The sequence below is a fragment of the Pyxicephalus adspersus genome, chromosome 8 (genome assembly GCF_032062135.1).
Source record: "Pyxicephalus adspersus chromosome 8, UCB_Pads_2.0, whole genome shotgun sequence".
NCBI classification, from domain to species: Eukaryota; Metazoa; Chordata; class Amphibia; order Anura; family Pyxicephalidae; genus Pyxicephalus; species Pyxicephalus adspersus.
In genome coordinates, this window is record NC_092865.1 from 54,626,990 (window position 1) to 54,636,785 (window position 9,796).

Genomic DNA, 9,796 nt, shown 5'->3' on the forward strand with positions numbered 1-9,796 from the left:
TAGAATATGAGTTGCCAGTTTGCGAGACACAGCTGGCAGAGTCAAGGGGGGTTGACCTAGGAGGTGGGAAAGGGGATCTAGTGGGACCGGAGCCTGAATTACAGCAGCTAATAAATCATTAACACGTACCCAGTAAGGCCGAATAAGGGGGCAAAACCAAAAGATGTGTTCTATCGTACCTCTATGTCTACCACATCTCCAACACTTGGGGTCCACATCCGGGAACAGGCGGTGAAGGACCACCGGGGTGTGGTACCACCGAAGGAGAATTTTATATTGATTTTCTTTATATAGAGTACAAATCGAGCTTTTGTGTGCAGCCTCCCAGATATCAAGCCACTCCTCCGGTGGTAATGAACAACCCAGCGCCTCCTCCCATTTCACCATGTAATCAAACTTATGTGAGGACCCCTGCGTAGAGGAGTGAAGGATACGATAGATGGTTGAAATCGTACCTTTGGTGAGGGGGCCCTCCCTGCATAATCTTTCAAAGCTAGTAATGGACTGGAAGGTAGCTGTAGGTTGAAGAGATAATATATAATGTCGAATTTGAAGATAAGCATAGAAAGAAGAGCGGGGGAGCTCCACCCTATCGCCCAGTTCAGTGAAGGAGAGTAACCTCCGTTCTGTTGGGTGCAGAATGTGTCTGATTTGAAATAGACCTCTCTCTCTCCAGGGCCCCGACATCGACCCTGACAGACTGTCCGGAATCTGAGGGTTGAGAATTATAGAGGTCAGTCTCGAGGCCGAAGATACCAAGCCAAATTTGTCCTTGCAGGATCTCCATATGCTCCTCGTAACCTACCTAGTTTGTTTTATCTACACATTGGTAAAAGCTAAAGGAAATCAAACATGCTTTTGGAAATATTCACTGGGCCTATGGAATTTTAAGTCAACTGCCATATGTATGCTACCAGGATTCGAAAATTACGGTAGGTATTGGTTTTTGTTTTTATAGTAGCATGAGTCTGGGGCCCTTTTATAATGCTGGGGTTCAGCATGATGGCCAGCAAATGCAATTTTTTACCATTGTTAATTTTCCCCTATTTATAAATCCAGCAATGATCTAACATGATTGACAATGAATTGCTAAATAGTGTTCTCTACTTTGATATCGGTGAAAGGCATAGGACACAATGGGGATTGGTGTGTGGTTTTGTTTTTGAGAAGTTGCATACATAATTGAAATAAATAGGCCACCTACACTTCAACATAAAAACATTGATTACCCTTTTATACGTTTGGCTTTAGAAGAAGGGAATTAGGGGGTAAAAAAAACGAACAAAGAAGTGGTGGCCTGTCATCTGATTGCCTCTTCTGTATAAATATGTCTCCAGGAATTGGAATCTTTTCCGGGTGGCTTTCTGTTGGGGGGTGTTTTCCCTTAATCCTCACCCTTGGACCATAGCACAACAATAGAGCATGCTTTTCATGAAAACAAAAATGGCCAATGTTCGTGTATAACTAAATTGTGTTGTGTTGGAAGTTTGGTGCACCAGAAATAATGGACCAGAGCTCTGTACCTGCCAATGATCAGCGGATCAGAACTGTCATTCCACTGGGTTCATGTTCTGGTCCCCACTCGCCACTTGATCTCTCAAGCAGCGAAACACTGCCAATAATTTGCCAAGCAGCGAAATGCGATAGCTCTCCTACACCCAAAACGTAGAACTAATGTGTTAAGGCTTACCAGGCATTTAATTCAATAACTTTGTAAAACCTCCTGGCACCAGCTGGGAATCCTTTTAATCAATACACTTAGCTGCCGTGCAATATGAGCTTATCACAGCGGGCGGCCATTCTGTGGACCACAGGATCGCTTTTAGTCCAAGTCACAAACTCAAAGCTTGTTGCAATGTGTCACCGTGGACTGTAATTTCATCAGTATTATTTCCTTCTACCCTTGAGTAAAACTTCAGGAATCAAAGTCCATTAAACACAAAACGCATCTCATCATTAGAATTCTTTACTTTTGAGGGCTTTTCTTTTGCAGGATAATAAAAAAAGGCCATTAATGTCAGAAATTCTTTGATATTTTCTTCCCTTTTTTTATTCTTTTGTGCTTTCTCCAAAGTGGGTCATGCACAATGCAATAAAAGTGTAGAATGATTTGATCAGGAGGTAAGATTTTCCTTGTAAACAATGTGCCATTATCGACATACAAACCGTCAGGATCCTCTAAACCCCCAACAATCAATCAGAATTCCTATCACTGAAGTCGGACCAGCAAAGGCTTGTAGTATGTTGCCAAAACGTGTTTGTTATTGCACAGCACATGCATTGTTGTGCTGGGTTGCTATCCATTGATAATGGAACTCTAAACACACAAGGAGAATGCACAGCCAAGGATTGATCTTTAAATGTACAGCATGCACTACATTTGTGTGCGACCCATTAGTTAAATGTATAGCATTATTATAGTGAGAAAAAGCCTTTAAAGCAGAACTTTCATTAAAAAAAAATAATATATATATATTACCTTAAATTTTGAAAAGCCCTCAATCCCTCTGCAGCCTGATTCCAGTCGGTGTTGTGTTATCTCAGATTTCTTCTTCTTTCTGGCATTGAGGAACCAGCTAGCACTGCCATCTTTTGGAGTCTTCTTAGGTCCCCTGATTCCGCACTGTGAAGGCCCAATATCAGTTAATGTTTTCTTCTACAAAAGGAAAAAATAAGTGCTGATCTAACTGAGCATGCGTGAGATTGGCACTTTTATTTTTACATTACAGGAAAGCCCATGAGGTCTGGGTTTCCCATTCGGTCTGTACAGATGAAAGGGGAAGGGTTCTCCCTTAACCTACCGAGCAGTAAACCCAAGTGTGCCTCGGTGTAAAAAAAACAGCTGAAATTGGTAACCCTGAGCCACACTTGGGGTAGCTAAAAAAATACGGACGTACCTGGTCCTATCGCTGTCCTCCAGTGTCCTGCCATCCTCTGGCCACATCCTCTTTCTCGATCTGTCCCCCGGCGAGTGCGTTGATTTTCTCCGGGAGCTCACAATGACGTCAGTGCATACAGCCATCGCTGGGGGCGAGGCGGGAATTCCAAATTATTTTGTATTGCATTCAATACAAAATAACTGAATTAAATGCAATACAGTGGATTAGTATGTCTAAAAGCAGTACATTGTCCTTCATTAAAAAGGATTTTACAGTATAATATAATAGTATGAGTATAATGAAGTTTGAAACATAAAATCATAAGTTTATTATTAAATGTATTAAATTTATTTTTTTTATTTAATTTATTATTTTGACATGATTTTGTGTTTCAAACTTTATTATACTCATACTATTATAATATGCTGTAAAATACATTTTCATGAAAGACAATGTACTGCTTTTAGACATATAAATCCAAACAGAAATGAACGACCCAGGAGGTTAAAATACCTTTTATATAATGGTAAAAATGTCATGATAGGTCTGCTTTAAAGATGGATTCAGAGGTCTGTAATTGATAACGTGATGAGCACTGTACACTGTACATGCATTTTATGCTTCATATGCAGAATGCCTGTGGTCTGCATAACACTGCAGAATATATTCAAAAATAGAAGAAAAGTTTTGTGCCAAATTGTCTTCTTCTTTCCACAAGTTTGTTTGTTTTCCCCCATTTATTAAAACAATTGGGAATTTTCTTGGTTCAATGTCCCAAAACAAGCAAAGCAGAAAGCAGTGGGGAAAAATGCAGATAAGATATTCTGTTATACTTTTGACACTTTTGAATCCTCCCGGGAGAATTAAATTGAAATCAGCATTTGATTCTTCTTTGGTTTTGTAGGATACAAAATGCCTAACTTTGACATGCAACAGTTTTCATAAAATAACCTAAACTCAGCGTCGGTCTCCAGATGCGTGTGTGCAGAAAAGCTCAACTACATGTCAATGGCTATCAAGTAAACCAAGTTTGGTAAATAAAATTATTATAGCATATAAAAAATAGGCAGCACACAACATTTTGACATTTATTGTTATCAACAGTTACTTTTCCATCTCAATCTGCATTGAATGTATTCTTCATCAGTAAATGAGTCCAATATGGCAACCTGAATGATTTTTTTACAATGCTACACAAATGTGACCGGAAATGTCGTTTTCAGCTTGTATGAATATTATTATTATCACCAGAGTGACACACTGATCACTGAGTCCAGTGTCAGTGCGGGCTCTGTGCAGAGAACATTCTTGGAATCAGAGTGGGCGTGGTCATTGCGGGTCCTGCACAGCACACGCCCACTATAATACGTAGGGGATTCCCTGTGCACACATGGGGACTCCCGTCCTGCCGTCTGAGTAGCGGGCCGATAATTGCAAGGCAGTTGATCAACTTTAATGAAATATAAAAAAGCTTTTTTGTACGGCTGCGGGCCGGTGGAAATCTAAACATGGGCCGCAATTGGCCCCTGGCCCAGACTTTGGACATGCCTGAAATAGAGGTTGCAAATGACAGACAGATACAGATAGTGACACAGGAGGAGGAGAGGACCCTGCCCAAAAGAGCTTACAATTTAGGAGGTGGGGGAATTTACACACAATAGGATGGGAGATATGTAGTGGTGAGAAGTAGTGACGGTTTCAAAAGACAAAAGAAGATGGGTGGCCAAGTTTGAAAAAATGGGTTTTGAGAGCTCTTTTAAATGAGCAGAAAGTAGAAGCAAGCTGAATAGGATGAGGAAGACCATTCCAGAGAATTGGGGCAGCTCTAGAGAAGTCTTGGAGTGTGTGTGATGAGGGTATGAGTGAGGAAGTCATTAGTAGGTCATTGGAGGAGCGGAGAGAGCGGCTAGGGGAGTATTTTTTTTTACCAGGTCAAAAAGGTAAGTGGGGCAAGAACTGTGGAGGGATTTGAAGGCAAAGCACAGGAGCTTGAATTTTATTCCAAGGCGAAATGGAAGCCAATGGAGAGAACTACAAAGAGATGCAGCGGAGGAGGAGCGGTGGGAAGGATGGATGAGTCCGGCTGCAGCATTTATAATAGTTTGTAGAGGAGAGAGTCGGGTTAGTGGAATACCAGAGAGGAGGAGGTTACAGTAGTCCAGAACAGAGACGATTAGAGCGTGTACAAAGAGTTTGGTGGTCTATGGGTGCAGGTCAGGGTGATTGGCTCTCTGATTTTGCCAAATTACAAATTACGTGCTTTAAGTCAAATTTTAGGCATCCCCTGTGTGCCTGTAGAAAAAGTCTGGCAGAATTATCTGAAATAACACCCTTACGACAGGTATTTCAGTTGTGGTGAGAATCTCTCTTGGGGTTAATTATTTCTAATAGTTTGCTGACACTGCAGCTTTCCTTATTAGAGCATGGGACGTGCACCAGATCATTATATTGAACCAGAGACTTCCTTTTATAATAATTTGGCATGGAAAAATAAACAAATGTGTTTTCAGAGCAGAGAAATCTTGAAATCCTGGAATTCTAGCAGTGTACCTTGTGTCACTCAGAAGGGGTAAGTTTCCTTCCTTCACCAATGTTACACTTTAGGAAACCTAATTCCTATGCTAAGTGCTTGTCTGTGTTTCTCCTGTACTTTATGTTTTCTTGTTCTAGTTCATGGTAAGGAAGGAATCACTATGAGGCTACGGGAATATTTATTCAATATAATAACATTGTGCATGGGAGGGGGCTTTGGTGCAGTTGTTTTAGGCATAGCATTTGGTGACAAAAACAAAAAATAAAGGATCTCTAGGTCTAATTAACCCGAAACCATACCTAAACTATCTCTAAATGTGAAGAACACACTTTTCTAATGTGAACCTATAACTTTTAACCTTTAGTCACCCTTATCCCTTTCCTGTAGGTAATTTATCTGTACACACAGCACAAAACCTACAGCTTTTTCCTCTCTAGTTTAAAGCAGATACCCATACCAAAATATTCCTTGGGAACTAATGGACTAATTGATTTATTTTCTGGCAAGTTATGATTTGTTTCCCTTATAAGGACAATAGTGGAGATGTCAGCAGTATTCATAAATGTGGAAGTCTATATGGTCACATCTTTCTATGCAATTACCTTATTTGAAACACATGCCTTTGTATTTTGTATTTGACCCCCCATCCCATATCTATAGTGGCCTTACAACAACACATTTAGCAACTAATTTGTATGAGGCAAATAGGCTATTACCAGAAAATGTTGTAATTTATACACAAATTACATCATTTTGCTAGCGAACATCTTGCTTTCCCTATTTCGAAATTATCGATCAGCTAAAAAAATGGCAAATTTACTGCAGAAAGAGGGTGAGTATGTATAAAGTGGTGACCAGCCTGATCAGAAGTTTGATTTGTGAAGAACGCCATAGAGATCAGTGGTGTGGTTCAAACTTGCGGCTAAAAATGTGATAACATTTTGCTATGAAAATCAAGAACTAATGGCCATCATAAAAAATAAATAACCTTTTATAAATTTGGCAACTTAAGTTGTGATTGGAAAAAAGAGTGAACCGAGAAATGGTCATCGGATATCTAATCTCCACTTTTATAATCAGCCCCCTATTATTTTACTTGGGGCTATAGGCCGGTGTTTCATTACCAAGAGAGAAATTAAGCCTGAGCTCTCGCTGACCGATGGACATCGCCCAAGCAGCTGTTTTTTTTTTTCCTGACAAAGTATCGTTTTTTTAGCTGTCAAGATTTATAGTTTTATTAAAGGAAATGCATTGTGAATATTTTAACAGATGGGTAGTGACCTTGCCTGTTCTCCCACAGCACACACTGGGGATAATTGCTATGTGATAAGCAGACACAGCTGACCTCTTATTTTCCTATTAAGCATAAACAGGCGTAGAGCACCAGCGTGCCTGTGGCGTTCCGCCTGTGCCGGAGACGTCTCATTTGTATTCCGTGAAGACACCTGTGCTGATGGAGTGACGTCGGCGGCAGGAATCCAAGGCACGGCAGAACTGAGCATCTTGTACTTCGCTCATAGTTCTAAATCTACAATTCACCGCAGAATTGTGGCCTATCAGCAGCATGCAGAATTAAAGGCAATCTGAAAGAAAGCTGAACACCTGTCCCAGAATCCTCTAAAAGGAGCAACCATTTATAAAGTAGAAAGGCATATACTAGTTTTGGATTTGTAATAAAAATAGGATCAGCTTCAGTGCATAGGATTATGTTTATAGTCATCTCAGGTCCCCTAAAGAACAAACCCAGTAACAAAATGAGATTGTAGGCTCTTCTAGGTAGGGTCCCTCCTGTGTCACTGTCTGTATTTGTCTATCATTTGGCTATCATTTGCAACCCCTATTTATTGCTGCGTAATATGTTGGCACTATATAAATACTGTTTATAATAATTATAATAATAATATATGATCATCAGTTCTTGCTGCTTCTCCCCACCAAACACCAAAGGGCATATTTGTATTGCATTTCATTTTTTCTCTATTGTTAAAGCAACATTTGTACATTAGGTTATCTGGAAATTCATGAATGGCTTGAGTTAAATGTGAATGTTGCTATAGGTTGTAAATGTAGTAAAATCAAATGTTCTTGAAGTTGGGCGATCGTTCTTGAAAGTTGAAAAAATGTTGATTGAAGTTTGAGAGAATGTTCTTTAATGCTAAGCCACAGACAATAAAATCAGAGACCGTGACTCTATTCCCACCTGGGAGAGAACACGCACAGCAGCCATAAGCGACGTCTGTTATATCATCATGTCATTGGTGGAGGCATCTCAGAATAATTTTGACATCTTATCTGTATCACCACTGAAAAATTACCTGTAGTAGACTACTACATGCTGTAATAACTTTTCTTGTGACCTAATTGGAAAATATCTCCACACGGAATAAAATTGCTGCTACTTGTTTCTACCTCCCCTAAAAAAGCCTATCAGGGAAATGCATTTTCATTTATGATAATTTAGTAGCACTACTCTGTTTAGAGCCTTTTCTTGGCCTCCAATATTTTAAAGGATTTTTGAATATGAGTAAAATTTATATGACTTGAGTGTCTTTAAAGCCCCCACTCTGTTTATTTCTTTATTCACTTTATTTTTTTAAAGTTTAACAACCCTAATGTTTGAGTCGTACCCAGCGCTGTCTATAGCAAGCTAATCTTCCATTTAAAGCAGAACTAAACCCATGCAACTCACCATCAGTGTTCCATCATAGGGCACCACCATCTTCCTTCTCTTCTTCCTACCAGAGACAATATTTGGCCATCTTGATTGGCTTTGCTGGGATTATATAACTCTCGTGCAGGTATGCAGGTGTTCATTCTTTCCTGGCACATGCTCAGCTTTGTCACCAGAGACCCGGAGCGATCAGGTAGGTAAGACGCATTATTGCCAGAGCTCCAAGCTTCTTGTAGTGACCTGCACCTATAGTAACCTAGTTGCACTGAAATGATAAGAAGTGTTGTCAACCCTGTTCTTACTTTCTGAACTACAGAACACTTACTCTTCCTTGGTTTCCATAATAAAGAACTTCTGACTGCACTGATAGGGATTTGGAGGCAGCATTGTATACCCACCTCAGGATGGGGGCATCCCATTGAATTTCTGGGAGGATGATCAAGTATTTTTATATCTTTGCAGCCTATATAAAAAGAGTCTTATCACAGAGAAAAGTATTGCAGACATGAACAGCATCTATTTTTATTATTGCCCCTAAATCTTTCCATCCACAAGCCGCCAACAATGGTTTATTTTCAGAAAATAGTAAACTGTGTGCACATTGGTTGTCAATCTCATCTTTATGAGAGGTTAGGTCACCAAATTTTCCTTCCCCACTTCTGCTCAGCAGGAGACACAATGTCAGTCTCATCCAATGAGGTTAATTAATTAGAAGTACCATCTTTGAAGAATTGACTCGGCAGGTTGCAAAAGACAGTCCATAAATCACTCACACATTGCATGAACATTACACGGCCTTGTAATTTGTGGCTTCCTTCAAGGAGAACAGTGATGGCTTATCCAGTCTCCTCAGGACATATTTAGTTTATACACCAAAGTCACAGGATGATAAGTTTGTTAACAAATTGCGTTCTGCGTCATACTGTGAATTCTAATTTTGTAAATCTTCAGATTTAATAAAAGCATTTCTGCCTTGAAAATTGTATTCTTTCAAACATGTTGAGTGGAACAAATAGAAGAAGCAAATCTTTAAAAAAAATGTTTGTTTATACCAAAGACCTTTTTTTATTGTTAATGTTTAGCTAAAACTATTTTTTTGTTTTTTGCAGTTGATTAAAAGTCCACAATTGATGGGTAAATCCTTGTACAGACTCTTAATATTGGTGTTTGAAACAATCGTTAGTGATCATTCCTGGTGACAGTAGGTGAGCAGCCTGTTTTGTTCTATGGAGAGGAAGAGCAAGAGGTGCCCTTCTATCATGAGATGGAATATCATGAGGTGTCTGTACAGTCCTTAAATGTTTATCCGAGATGATCATAACTTGTACCTTTCATAAAAACCCTTAACGTCTGTAACCTTTCACACCTTCTGTGAACTGCATCATTCTGATGCATGCTTAAATGAACTAGAGCAGCTCAGAACCATGTTTTGGTTCTGTAATGTGTTGCCAGTGATTTGTTGCTCCCCAATGCACAGGGGCAGTTTGCTATGCATCAGGAGATGCCAAATGCAAGATTCTCCACTGCAGCTATGCAAGGGCCCTAAGGGACAGTTGGTCAGCAGTTCCCGGAAACACAGCAGCAATTTGCAAACTGGACAGCAAGTAACCAGATTTGCTCATGGCTGGGGCCACAGGGTAAATCTACAAACAGGAACTACAATGCCTAAGAGATATATTGCTTGTGATCTGCACACTGTGCAATAAATGGTTT

At 39.8% G+C, this 9,796-nt stretch overlaps 1 long non-coding RNA gene across 1 annotated transcript in view; it reads left to right on the forward strand.

The window, feature by feature from the left end:
• Window positions 1–5,317: 5,317 nt before the first annotated feature.
• Window positions 5,318–9,796, forward strand: part of LOC140336355 (uncharacterized) — an 11,709-nt gene continuing 7,230 nt past the window's right edge. Inside the window, exon 1 of the long non-coding RNA XR_011921875.1 lies at window positions 5,318–5,448. This is a non-coding gene — a long non-coding RNA (uncharacterized lncRNA). The remainder of the gene's footprint in view (window positions 5,449–9,796) is intronic.